General features: G+C 34.7%; 1 non-coding gene across 1 annotated transcript; it reads left to right on the top strand.

The window, feature by feature from the left end:
• Window positions 1-13,988: 13,988 nt before the first annotated feature.
• On the top strand, window positions 13,989-14,095 carry LOC139903245 (small nucleolar RNA R71). The gene has a single exon (XR_011778080.1). It is a non-coding gene; the product is annotated as a small nucleolar RNA R71 (small nucleolar RNA).
• The last annotated feature ends 1,254 nt before the right edge of the window (window positions 14,096-15,349 follow it).

The following is a 15,349-nucleotide window of genomic DNA, read 5'->3' as shown; positions in this document are numbered from 1 at the left end:
CAACTAGTTGTCCATAGTTTGATGTACAGAAATAAATTGATATATATTATCTTGAATCAATCCACGACCCAGTGTATACACGTCTCAGGCTAGATCACAACTCAAAGTATATATATATTTTGGAATCAACCTCAACCCTGTATAGCTAACTCCAACATTACTGCATATAGAGTGTCTATGGTTGTTCCAAATAATATATATACATGGGTCAATATGATATGTCAAAACATTTGCATACGTGTCTATGGTATCCCAAGATTACATAATATATTAGAATACATGTATAATACAATATAAGTTAGCTAGGATATGATTGATATAGATTTGTTACCAATTTTCACGTAGCTACAACAAGCAAAATTATTCAATCTTGTTTTACCCATAACTTCTTCGTTTTAAATCCGTTTTGAGTGAATCAAATTGCTATGGTTTCATATTGAACTTAAGTTTATGAATCTAAGAAGAAAAAGTATAAGTTTATAGTCAGAAATATAGATTACATGTCATTTACTAAAGAGGTAGTCATTTCCGTCCAAAGAACGACATCTTGATGACTATTTTGAAAAACATACTTCCACTTTGAGTTTAACCATTATTTTTGGATATAGTTTCATGTTCATAAGAAAAATCATTTTCCCAGAAGAACAACTTTTAAATCAAAGTTTATCATAGTTTTTAATTAACTAACCCAAAACAGCCCGCGGTGTTACTACGACGGCGTATGTCCGGTTTTACGGTGTTCATCGTGTTTCCAGGTTTTAAATCATTAAGTTAGAATATCATATATATATAGAACATGTGTTTAGTTGATTTTAAAAGTCAAGTTAGAAGGATTAACTTCTGTTTTCGAATAAGTTTAGAATTAACTAAACTATGTTCTAGTGATTACAAGTTTAAACCTTCGAATAAGATATCTTTATATGTATGGATCGAATGATGTTTTGAACATCATTACTACCTCAAGTTTTGTGGATAAACCTAATGGAAAAGAGAAAAATGGATCTAACTTCAAAGGATCCTTGGATGGCTTGAAAGTTCTTGAAGCAGAATCATGACACGAAAACAAGTTCAAGTAAGGTTTCCACTCGAAATAAGATTGTTATAGTTATAGAAATTGAATCAAAGTTTGAATATGAGTATTACCTTGAATTAGAAAGATATATTACTGTAAATAAGAAAGATTTCTTGAGATTGTATGATCACTTGAAATGGATTTGCAAGATTGGAAGTAAGCTAGCAAGATTTCTTGAAGTGTTCTTGAATGGTTGTTTTTATGATGATTAAAGCTTGTAATTGAAGCTAAAAGATGGTGAAAATGCTTGGAGATGATCAAGTATGATGTTAGGAGTATTTTGAGAGAGAATTTGGAGTGTAAGTATGAGAAAATGGAATGGAAAAATGGGGTGAAATCAAAAAAACGAAATTACTTGTTATAAAGAAAAAAAAAAAGATCCTTAAGTTTGTTTTTATCTCATTAGTCATACAAGTTGTTAAATAATGGTTCCACATATTTTTGACTCTAAGATGGCTGCTAAGAATGAATGATTAAAGGTGTATATACCAATAGTAAATACATCTAGAAGCTGTGTATTGTACGAGTACAAATACGGGTGTACACGAGTAGAATTGTTGATGGAAACGAATGAGAATGTAATTTTGAGCATTTTTGCTAAGTAGAAATACTTTGATATATGTCTTGAAGTCTTTCAAAAGTGTATTAATACATCTTAATACACTACATGTATATACATTTTAACTGAGTCGTTAAGTCACCGTTAGTCATTACATGTAAGTGTTGTTTTAAGACCTTTAAGTTAACGATCTTGTTAAATGTAATTAATCCATTGTTATTATACTTAAATGAGATGTTAAATTATTACATTATCATGATATTATAATGTATGAATATATCTTAATATGATATATATACATTAAAATGTCGTTACAACGATAATCGTTACATATATGCCTCTTTTCGAAATTCTTAAGTTAGTAGTCTTGTTTTACATATGTAATTCATTGTTAACACACTTAATTAGTATTTTATCATGTTAAACATAGTGTATCAATATCTTAATATGATTTATATGTATTTAGTAAGACGTTGTTATAACGATAATCGTTATATATATCGTTTGCGAGTTTCTTAATTCAATAAACTCATTTTTATGTATATCACTCATTATTAATATACTTAGTGAGATACTTACTTATAATAATCTCATGTTAACCACATATATATCCATATATATATCATCATGTAGTTTTTACAAATTTTTAACGTTCGTGAATCGCCGGTCAACTTGGGTGGTCAATTGTCTATATGAAGCACATTTCAAATAATCAAGTCTTAATAAGTTTGATTGCTTAACATGTTGGAAACATTTAATCATACAAATATAGTTTTCATTTAATATATAACATGGAAAAGTTCGGGTCACTACAGTACCTACCCGTTAATTAAATTTCGTCCCGAAATTTTAAGCAGTTGGAGGTGTTGACGCATCTTCTGGAAATAGGTGCGGGTATTTATTCTTCATCTGATCTTCACACTCCCAGGTAAACTCGGGTCCTCTACGGGCATTTCATCGAACTTTAACAATTGGTATCTTGTTTTGCTTAAGTCTTTTAACCTCACGATCCATTATTTCGACGGGTTCTTCAATAAATTGAAGTTTTTCGTTAATTTGGATTTCGTTTAACAGAATAGTGAGATCTTCTTTAGCAAAACACTTCTTCAGATTCGAGACATGAAAAGTGTTATGTACAGCCACAAGTTGTTGAGATAACTCCAGTTGGTAAGCTACTGGTCCGACACGATCTATAATCTTGAATGGTCCAATGTACCTTGAATTTAGTTTCCCCCGTTTACCAAATCGAACAACGCCTTTCCAAGGTGAAACCTTAAGCATGACCATCTCTCTAATATCAAATTCTATATCTTTTCTTTTACTGTCCGCATAGCTCTTTTGTCGACTCTGGGCGGTTTTCAATCGTTGTTGAATTTGGATGATTTTCTCGGTAGTTTCTTGTATTATCTCCTGTCCCGTAATCTGTCTATCCCCCACTTCACTCCAAAAAATTGGAGACCTGCACTTTCTACCATAAAGTGCCTCAAACGGTGCCATCTCAATACTCGAATGATAACTGTTGTTGTAGGAAAATTCTGCTAACGGTAGGTGTCGATCCCAAATGTTTCTGAAATCGATAACACATGCTCGTAGCATGTCTTCAAGGGTCTGTATCGTCCTTTCACTCTGCCCATCAGTTTGTGGATAATAAGCAGTACTCATGTCTAGACGAGTCCCCAATGCTTGTTGCAGTGTCTGCCAAAACCTTGAAACAAATCTGCCATCCCTATAAGAGATTATAGAGACTGGTATTCCATGTCTGGAGACAACTTTCTTCAAGTATAGACGTGCTAACTTCTCTATTTTGTCATCTTCTCTCATTGGCAGGAAGTGTGCTGACTTGGTGAGACGATCGTCTATTACCCAAATAGTATCATAACCACTTGCAGTCCTTGGCAATTTAGTAATGAAATCCATGGTAATGTTTTCCCATTTTCATTCTGGGATTTCAGGTTGTTGGAGTAGACCTGATGGTTTCTGATGTTCATCTTTGACCTTTGAACACGTCAAACATTCTCCTACATATTTAGCAATATCGACTTTCATACCCGGCCACCAAAAGTGCTTCTTGAGATCTTTGTACATTTTTCCTGCTCCGGGATGTATTGAGTATCTGGTTTTATGTGCTTCCTTAAGTACCATTTCTCTCACATCTCTAAACTTTGGTACCCAAATTCTATCAGCCCTATATCGGGTTCCGTCTTCCCAAATTTTAAGATGTTTCTCCGATCCTTTGGGTATCTCATTCTTCAACTTTCCTTCTTTTACAACCCCCTGTTGCGCCTCCTTTATTTGAGTAGTAAGGTTAGTACGAATAATTATGTTCATAGCTTTTACCCGTATAGGTTCTCTGTCATTTCTACTTAAAGCATCGGCTACCACATTCGCCTTCCCTGGGTGGTAACGAATCTCAAAGTCGTAGTCATTTAACAATTCAATCCACCTACGCTGCCTCATGTTTAGTTGTTTCTGATCAAATATATGTTGGAGACTTTTGTGGTCGGTATATATAATACTTTTGACCCCATATAAGTAATGCCTCTAAGTCTTTAATGCAAAAACAACAGCGCCCAATTCCAAATCGTGAGTCGTATAATTTTGCTCGTGAATCTTCAATTGTCTAGACGCATAAGCAATTACTTTCGTTCGTTGCATTAATACACAACCGAGACCTTGCTTTGAGGCATCACAATATATCACAAAATCATCATTCCCTTCAGGAAATGACAATATAGGTGCCGTAGTTAGCTTTTTCTTCAACAATTGGAACGCTTCCTCCTGTTCATCCTTCCATTCAAATTTATTTCCTTTATGCGTTAATGCAGTCAAGGGTTTTGCTATTTTGGAAAAATCTTGGATGAATCTTCTGTAATAACCAGCCAATCCTAAAAATTGACGTATATGCTTCGGAGTTTTCGGGGTTTCCCAGTTTACAACGGTTTCAATCTTTGCCGGATCAACCTGAATACCTTCTTTGCTCACAACATGTCCGAGGAATTGAACTTCTTTCAACCAAAATGCACACTTTAAAAACTTAGCGTACAGTTTTTCTTTCCTCAACAATTCTAGTACTTTCCTCAAATGTTCTTCATGCTCTTGATCATTCTTTGAGTAAATAAGTATGTCATCGATGAAGACAATGACAAACTTGTCGAGATATGGTCCACACACTCTGTTCATGATGTCCATGAACACAGCTTGTGCATTAGTCAAACCAAACAGCATAACCATAAACTCGTAATGATCGTATCGAGTCCTGAAAGCAGTCTTCGGAATATCATCCTCCTTTACCCGCATTTGATGATATCCGGAATGGAAATCGATCTTCGAATAAACCGACGAGCCTTGTAGTTGATCAAATAAGTCGTCGATTCTTGGTAGTGGGTAACAGTTCTTGATGGTAAGTTTGTTCAACTCTCGGTAGTCGATATACAACCTGAATGTACCATCCTTCTTTTTGACAAACAAAATAGGAGCTCCCCATGGTGATGTACTTGGTCGTATGAAACCACGCTCTAGAAGTTCTTGTAATTGACTTTGAAGTTCCTTCATTTCGCTGGGTGCGAGTCTGTATGGAGCACGATCTATTGGTGCAGCTCCCGGTACAAGATCTATTTGAAATTCAACGGATCGGTGTGGAGGTAATCCCGGTAATTCTTTCGGAAATACATCGGGAAATTCTTTTGCGATGGGAACATCATTGATGCTCTTTTCTTCAGTTTGTACTTTCTCGACGTGTGCTAGAACAGCATAGCAACCCTTTCTTATTAGCTTTTGCACCTTCAAATTACTAATAAGATTTAGCTTCGCGTTGCTCTTTTCTCCGTACACCATTAAGGGTTTTCCTTCATCTCGTACAATACGAATTGCATTTTTGTAACATACGATCTCTGCTTTCACCTCTTTCAACCAGTCCATGCCGATTATCACATCAAAACTCCCTAACTCTACTGGTATCAAATCAATCTTAAACGTTTCGCTACCCAGTTTAATTTCTCGATTTCGACATATATTATCTGCTGCAATTAATTTACCGTTTGATAATTCTAGTATAAACTTATTATCCAAAGGCGTCAATGGACAACTTAATTTAGCACAGAAATCCTTACTCATATAGCTTCTATCCGCACCCGAATCAAATAAAACATAAGCAGATGTATTGTCAATAAGAAACGTACCCGTAACAAGCTCCGGGTCTTCCTGCGCTTCAACCGCATTAATGTTGAAGACTCTTCCTTGGCCTTGCCCATAATTATCCCCCTGATTTGGGCACATATTTTTGTAATGGCCCTTCTTCCCGCATCCGAAACAGGTAATGTCGGCATAACTTGTTCCGGCATTATTTGTTCCCTTAGCCATTGATCCGTAAATTTTGCACTTTGTCGCACCATGGCCCTTTCTATTACACTTAGTACACACTGCTGTACAGAGCCCAGTTGGATGGTATCCTTCACATCTCTGGCAGAATTTCTGCCTCTTGTTGTTATTGTTGGGATTGTTATTGTTGCGTTGTTATTGTTGTTGAAACGGTTGTTGTAGTTGTTGCTGGGGTGCTTGTTGTTGTTGCGTTTATTGTTGCGAAAATTGATGAGATTGTAGTTGTGATTGTTGGGTTGAATATTGAAATTGTGACCCTTGTCACTGGTTTCTTCCCATTTCCTCTTGATTTGTTTCGTATTGGCTTCTTCGGCCGCCTGTTCTTTAATCCTTTCCTCAATTTTATTTATAAGTTTATGAGCCATTCGACTTGCCTTTTGTATGGAGGCAGGCTCGTGTGAACTTATATCCTCTTGGATCCTCTCTGGTAACCCTTTTACAAATGCGTCGATTTTCTCTTCTTCATCTTCGAACACTCCCGGACACAATAGGCACAACTCTGTGAATCGTCGTTCGTACGTGGTAATATCAAACCCTTGTGTTCGTAACCCTCTAAGCTCTACCTTGAGCTTATTGACCTCGTTTCTGGGACGGTACTGCTCGTTCATTAAGTGTTTGAATGCTGACCACGGTAGTGCGTAAGCAGCATCTTGTCCCACATGTTCTAGATAAGTGTTCCACCATGTTAACACAGTACCCGTGAAGGTATGCGTAGCGTACTTTACTTTGTCTTCTTCAGTGCACTTACTTATGGCAAACACCGATTCAACCTTCTCAGTCCACCATTTTAATCCGATTGGACCCTCGGTTCCATCGAATTCCAAAGGTTTACAGGCAGTGAATTCTTTGTAGGAGCATCCTACACGAGTTCTTGTGGTGTTAGTTCCATTGCTGGATTAAGAGTTATTGTTATTTTGCATCGCAGCCTGTACTGAGGCTATGTTTGCTGCAAGGAAAGCACGGAATTCTTCCTCGCTCATATTCAGGGTGTGTCGAGTAGTTGGTGCCATTTCCTTCAAAAATAGCCAAAAGAATTTAATTAATCATATAGAATATCAAGAGTAGTCAATAGTATTTCGTAGCATAATATGAACTTATTTATAAAAGCTTTTTCTTCATATTAGCGTTTTATAGTTTTTTTTTTTCATTCGGGTAGTACCTACCCGTTAAGTTCATACTTAGTAGCTACTATAAAATTCAACCACTACAATTCTATATGAAAAACTGATTATAATAATATTTCGTGTTCAAACTATTACACAATATTTTACAAACTTACAATACCGCTATATAGCATAAAATATAGCACACAATAACATTGATACAAAGCAGTATCGATGACATTCCTAGTTAATACGCAAGTCGTTCAACAAAGGCAATAAAGACACGTAGTTCATAAGTTCAGAAACAAATCATGCATTCTGGTTTTACTAAGACTACTTCCCATCCTTGGTTTTGTGGAACATAACTGTTGTGGTCGTTGATAAGACAGCATGTTGTAACATCGTCAAAGGGACGAGGGTTTCATAATGCCCAACAGCCCGGTAACAATCTAAAAACCTTGTTTCTCACCCCAACTACTGAGTCCGTTACTTCTGGGAATGTTTTGTTTAATATTTGTAATCCGATGTTCTTTTTCTCACTTTGGTGAGAAGCGAACATCACTAACCCATAAGCATAACATGCTTCTTTATGTTGCATGTTAGAAGCTCTTTCTAATTCACGAAGTCCTATTGATGATTGTAGCGTGGTGTACGAAATAGTATTAATTTTTATTACGAAATATTACACGATTTACACAAGTTTTAATTAATTTACGGATGGAATATACCTAAACCTTGCTACAACACTTATAGGCAGTGTACCTAATCGTAGAGTAGTATAGTTTTTAGTAAGTCCGGTTCGTTTCACAGGGAGCTGGTGATACGTACTATATTTTTAACAACTATATTTATACAAAATATATATAATTATATAAGTAGTAATATTATTATAAAAGGGGGGTTTACCGTTTAATGACCGGTTTGTCAATTTTAAGTCTTAAGCGTAAATATAAATGACGATAATTAAAATGCGTAAAATAAATAACAATATTTAAATGACAATAAATAAAATTGCGAGAAAATAAAAGTACGATGAGAAATACAATAAAACAATTATGCTTATTTAAACTTCCGTAATCATGATGTTTGACGTTTTGATTTTAATTAATTGTCCTGGGTTAATTGTCCTTTGTCCTGGAGTTATTTGATACATATATGGTTTTTGTCCATAATAGTTCATCGGTTATAATTATAAAATGCTCGGCAAATTTAACCTTATACCCGAAGTCAAATATTCCAACTAATTAGGGACTCGAACTGTAACAAGGTTTTAATACTTTGTTTAATAATTACACCAGGTTATCGACTGTGTATAATCCAAGGTTTTAATACTTTGTTAACAATTACACCAATTACCCTTGTATGTAATCCACCCCTGTTTTAATTAGTTCATGATTATTAATTTACCCACTTGATCAGAATGAATAATCAATTACCCAACCCAATTGATTAATTAAATGATTGTTAAAGATGTCGTATAAACGTCACTAAATAGGACATGCATAATCATTTAATAATTATTAGATTAACTAATTTGAAGATAGGTTCGACAAGCTCCAAAGAATTGTCATTCAATTAGACAATATCCCCCATCTATTAATGGTTCATGGTCCAATATCCACAAGTGTCGGTCTTTTGTCCATACCCTAATTATGGTACAAAATTTAATAACCCAATCTTAATTTTTAGTCTAACATCACGATTACTTCGGCTCAAATAAGCATAATAATAACTTAGTTACGAGACATTAATTTAAATAATTTAAACATAGCTTATAGTGATTATTTATCGCGTAGCGTTACACGGACAGAGTTCCAACTTAAAACCCGTAAAACATTTCTTACAATAACATTATTATTATTAACTTAACTTAAAATTAAAATTATAATATAAATATAAATATAAATATATATAAATACAGAGTGAGATTGAGATCAAAAAGGGTGTGTAGAACTCGGCAGATTTCGTGGCCTTTTATAGGCATTTTCTGAAATGACTGCTCCGAGATCGCGAAGCTTTTGTGCCTTCCAGCTCCGAGATCACGGAGTTTCGCAGATCCAGCTCACCATTTTTGGATTTTTATTTGTCGAAATATTTATTAAATATATATAATATATAAATAATTTATATAATAATTTATATATTATATTTTATTCTTGTGCATAGTTGACTCATAATTTTTTGTCCATTGCGTCGGGTGTTGATAGTTGGCTCAGGTCCCTGTTCCGGATTTTCGAACGTCCTTTCGTACAATTTAATATCTTGTACTTTGCATTTCACAACTTGTACTCTTGTCATTTTTAGACGTTTCTCATCAATAAATTGAACCACTTGGATTGTATCTTGTACATTTGAGCTTTTTGGACGGTTTTGTCTTCGAATCTTTGTTTTCGCCTTTTGTCTTCGCAGTTATTTAATATAAACGGATATTACTTGAAAATAGAACAATTACAACTGAAAACTTTACATATTGGAAGGATATTGCGCCTAAATATATGTTCATTTGGAGCACTATCAAATATCCCCACACTTGAACGTTGCTTGTCCTCAAGCAATACAGAACTTGAAATTAACTCACACTTCACTCGAATCACTTCTTTATTATTCACACTTTGTACATCAGTGATTTTGATACGGCGGTATAAACAATGATAGTAACATTGTGGTTTACAGTCCCACATGACTATAAAAATTTAGATCCTTTAGGAAATTGGATCTTTATGAAAACTTTTGATCTTTTGAAAATTTAAGCTAGATTTTACCCTAGACAAGTTTTCAGGAATAACCCTTCACCAGTGTTGCAAAATGTTTTTGTGGGTTTCATATTTGAAAATTTTAGCTCAAAACTTGCGGTTTTGTGTCACCCACTTGCTAACCTTGTATTGGAAAAGCAACACGTCCAGTATACTTGCTCCGTATATTACCTTTCGGTAAACTACCATCCGGTTGTAAAGGAAAGCATTGAACAAACAACTGTTAAGGCAATGTCTAATGACATGCTTTTGTTCATGGTCTAAAACGTGTCGGATGCTAGTACTATCCTTTGTAGGAGCAATAGTAAAGATCATCCTATGATTTTTTGGTCTGGCACAAGGTCCCGTCTTCGACCATGCTATGCAACCACCGTTCTTACGGTTGACACCCGATTTGGTTCGGGTGACCTAATGAATTTTGGTGAATTCTTAGGATTTTACGTTCAATGGTAATGAACGTATTGAAAATAGGGTTTCAGAAAACAAATCGGTTTATAATTTTATCAAAATATTTTCTCGTTCAAGCTCGAGTTTAGATATCATCGAATTCCATGAGTTGTAATTCTCAATCTTTAAGGTCAATCTCAAGGATTGAGTAATATTAGTCTTAAAAGCTGATTTTTAATCTTTAAGGAGATTATCCTTTCTGGGGGTCTGATTCATTAGTCTTATCAAGCTAATTTGCACGGCGCCCTCCCCATTTACGAGACAGATCCTCTCATGGTTAGGATAAGTCTGACCACATGGCGACCCTGTTTGATGCTGAGGTCCATGGATTTCCTGCTGATTTTAGAGATGACTTTTCTAGATTTTTCGTCAACCTACAGCTGGTCTGGACGACAACTTCCTGACCTAAATCAAGAAGCACGTGTCTTTTTCGAAAGACTTTACTTCCTTTTAATGATGGAATTGATTCATCGTGTAGATCCATCTTTCTTTCAAAAGTATTATAGTAAACCGGGTAAAACTGATTATTATTGTTCAAAACAAAAGTATCTTCAATTATTTGTACAAAAATATGTGATATATGTTCTAAATAACTTGGTAAATTTTTCCCACACTTGGCTTTTATTTTCCTTTCTTTGCCTTTTTATTCTCCTCTATTCCATTTTAAGTGAATTCTAACATTTTGGGTTGTTTCTCAATTTATGTCCTTTCCGAGGTAACGACAATTTCGGTGTTAACACCTAGTTTTATCGTTCATAAATATGTATAAACATGTTTTTGAGTTCATTTAATTGAAAAATTTTCAAATTTTCACAAAATTTGGCAATTAAACCAAGTGTAAACCCTAGAGAATTTATAACCCTTCCCCACACTTAAGATCTTGCAATGCCCTCATTTGCAAGAAATCAGTAAAAATTTATATTCATGAGGGTGATTTGTGTAGAAAAATGATTAAAATTACCGAGTTTGCAAACATATTGTTGTTATTTCACATTTGATATTTTGCGTCTTGTCGTCAAAATCAGTAGCTTTTGCTGAACTTAATGACAGTCTTTGAAAGTGCGTTGTTTTACCCTGTTTTGTACATAAGATAAACTACAAACATATATAATATATATATATATATATATATATATATATATATATATATATATATATATATATATATATATATATATATATATATTTATAAAAATCTTTATTTATTAAAACAATTTAAATGAATAATTTTTTTTTTAAATTTTGTTTCCTTTTACTTTAGGTAGTTTTGGTATGTTTACCTATTCCGTCCCTCAACAAAATTTAAAATTTGTCGTTTTGAAGCGATTGTTTTTAAAAGGAAAGATTTTTTGGGTTTTTTTTTTAATTTTTTTGGCATACATTAAATTAATAAGATTAAAAATAATGATAACAAAATTTCTCGTCCCGCCCTCGGGTAAAGCAATTTCGGTTCAACGACCTAATCTTCAACTCACAACGAATTTTAGAATCATTTTTTTAAACTTAATGAAATAAAGTAAATTTTATTTTTAAATTCACACAAAACTTAAATTTAAAAAGCATATTAATTTCAACAAAAAAAAAAAAAAATTCAGAATGGAGGGAGAAAACTAGTTCTTTAGTGTCTGCTAGTGGAAAAGACCAATCGGATTCCATTCTCGGAACTACACGAGAACAGAACAACTAACTCCAGACAGTATTTTCTTTTTAGAACATTTGAATCTCCCCACACTTAGGTAGCTGTGGTGTCGAAATTGTGATTAAGTTCATCGTCAATTTCTCTTGGACCATAATCAACTTGCATATCTGTGACTTTTGATTTAAGCCAGTGGCCAGCTTCTTCCGTAATATCCACAAATTCAACTAGTTTCGCCTTTTCTTTAGGCGACAGATTGGATACTAACCGGTTACATAACTTAGAGTTCCCCTTACTTCTAGCATCATAAACCCGTTTAAAAAGTTTCTTCATTGAACTGTTAATAACGGGATCATTTAATTTCGTATCAACAACGGGGTTCTTTGTTATCAGGTCATCATTAGGTGTTACTTCATCTTCCCCACACTTAGGCGTTTTATTATTGCTAAGCACTACCGTTGGAGTTGGTAAAATAACATGGTTCTTACCAATCGTTTTTGCTGGTTCAACGGTTTTGGTTGGTGGAGATTTAGACTTTCGAATCATAAAGGTGATCGATTTCTCATCATTACTAAGTGTCATTCTACCCTTTCTTACATCAAATATCGCCCCGGTGGACGCTAAGAATGGTCAACCTAAAATTAGAGGAATGTTTGAATCCTCTTCTATGTCAATGACAATGAATTCGACTAGAAAGGTTAAATTACCTACTTGAACGGGTAGGTTGTCAGCAATTCCAACTGGGTGTTTAATGGTTTGATCAAGGAGTCGAACACTCATATTCGTTGGACTTAACTCACCTACTCCTAATCTATTATATAATGAAAGAGGCATAACACTCACACTCGCACCTAAATCTGCTAGTGCATCATACATGACACAATCACTAAGTAGACAAGGAACAATAAATTCACCCGGATCACCCACTTTGGGTGGAGGTTTTGGTGGAACTGTCTTCACCGGGTTTACTTCTACTGTTTTTGTTTCTTGCACTTTCTTATTCTTCTTCTTCTTCTTCTTCTTTCCAAAGGTATCACAAACTTTATTACCTATTACTTGCTCATACTCAACTCCTTTTCTTAGAAACGGGATGGGTGGTTTGTATGGTGCCACCACTGGCTTTACATATTCGGGTGGTGGTGGTGGTGTAACTTCTTCATTGTTACTCACATCTAAAACTTTTCCATCTTCTGGTGTTGGTTTTTCAGAATTTGTTGATACCATGTTAACATTTTCATTCCGAGGATTTACTTCATTATTACTCGGTAGCTTTCCTTGTTCCCTTTCACTCATCAATCTAACAAGAGTACCTACTTGTTTTTTTAGATTCAAAATGGAAGCTTGTTGAGTTCTAAATGACTGGTCAAACCTCTCATTCGTTTGGGTTTGAGTTTCAATAAATTGTGTTTGAGATTCAACTAGCTTAAATACCACTTCTTCCAGATTTGACTTTTTCTCTTCGGTTTGTTGTGGTGGTTTATACAAGCTGGGTCTTTGTTGATTGAAAGTGTTGTTTTGAGGTGGTTGGTTATTCGGACCTTGTTGGTTATACGAGTTATTGTCGGGTCCTTTTAGATTGTAAAGAATGTTTTGATTTCGATTGAAGTTTAGCCTTGGTGGTTGATAATTATTTTGATAATTATTTTCCGGCCTTTGGTTCATGTAGGAAACATTCTCACGTTGTTCCATCGTTTGTTCAACATTACAATCTTTCATTAAGTGAGGTCCACTGCATTGCTCACAACTGATTCGTATTGCGTGAATATCTTTAGTCATCTTTTCCATTCGTCTCTCGAAAGCATCTATTTTTGCGGAAACAGAATCAAAGTTATGGCTAGAATCAGCTCTAGCCGCTTTAGATGAATGAAAAATGTCTTTTTCTTGGTGCCACTAATGAGAGTGGGATGCTGTGTTATCAATGATCTTGTGAGCTTCAGTTACGGTTTTCTTCATAATGGAACCACCAGCTGCTGTGTCGATGTCTTTTCGTGTGGCAATGTCGGCGCCTTTATAAAAGATTTGCACTATTTGAAAAGTATCTAAACCGTGTTGAGGACATCCTCTCAGCATCCTTTCGAATCTTGTCCATGCCCCATATAACGTTTCATTTGGCTTTTGCACGAACGTGGCAATTTCTCCTTGAAGTCTCACGGCTTTAGATGCCGGAAAGAATCTTTGAAGAAATTTCTCAACTAAAACATCCCATGTGTCAATCGTTCCTTCAGGTAACGATTCTAACCAATCTTTGGCTTCTCCCTTTAAAGTCCAGGGGAACAACATAAGATAAATAGTTTCATCTTCAACTTCTCGGATTTTAAATAGATTAAAAATCCTATTAAAAGTTCGAAGATGTTCGTTTAGATCTTCTTTTGTTGTACCACCAAATTGGCACTGATTGGTAATCATGTGTAGGATTTGTCCTTTGATTTCAAAATCTGATGCTCTAACATCTGGCTGATTAATGGCATGACCTTGGCCCGTGCGTGTGGCTCTCATTCGGTCTTCCAAACTTTGAGGTTCCGTTATTTCCATATTTGAATTTGTTGAATCCGAATCACTAGAAGATTCTGATTTAACGATTTGTGGTTCAGGAGGAATGATTAGTGGTTCAGGATCTTGGAATTGTCCTTGAATATCTTCCGGGTTTTCAATTGTAAAATCGAGGTCAAAGAATGGATTATCGAAAATTTGAGTTGGAGTAATTGTTCGACTAGATGATGATTCTAAAGAAAAATCAACGGCGATAATATTGGCTAGATGTCTTGATCGAGTTACAGATGGTGAACGTACGAAAGGTGGTGAACGTTTTGCTCGGTGCATTCACTGAATATCTTATTATTTATAAAAATAAAAATTATATAAGTTATCAAATTAATAGACTTTTCTGATTTTGCCCACGTTTCGAATAGCCAATAGATGCAGCAGGTAGCCAGGACCCTTTAAATCGGAAGCCCACAACTCGCCACTAGCAAATCCAACTATTACTACGAACCAGAAAATTTGGATGTCTATCAATTTAATTGCTTACAATAATTTTTCGTTTGAAATTTTAGAGAAGAAATAGAAAAATTCTATGTCCTAAAAACTAAAGCGTCGAGAAATAAGAAAGAAAAAGATTGCGCGTCGAAAAACGTCGGGAAATAAAAATAAGAAAGAAAAACGTCGAAACTTAAAAGTCTAAAAATTAAATCTAAAAAGTTGCGCCTAAAGGTATTAAAGCTTAAAAGGAATTCTATATCCAAAACGGCAATAATTTAAAATGCACTAAAATTTAAAACGGCGTCGCAAAATTCTAAAGCGCCTAAATCTTAACTCTAAAGAAAAAGCACTTAAGGGATTTTACGGCAAATCTTAAAGATCTAGAAATATAAAATAACTATGGCAAAACACTAAACTTAAAAC

The sequence above is a fragment of the Rutidosis leptorrhynchoides genome, chromosome 3 (genome assembly GCF_046630445.1).
Source record: "Rutidosis leptorrhynchoides isolate AG116_Rl617_1_P2 chromosome 3, CSIRO_AGI_Rlap_v1, whole genome shotgun sequence".
Classification (NCBI taxonomy): domain Eukaryota; kingdom Viridiplantae; phylum Streptophyta; class Magnoliopsida; order Asterales; family Asteraceae; genus Rutidosis; species Rutidosis leptorrhynchoides.
Note: the sequence above shows the minus strand (reverse complement) of the source record. Positions and strands in the feature narration are given on the sequence as shown.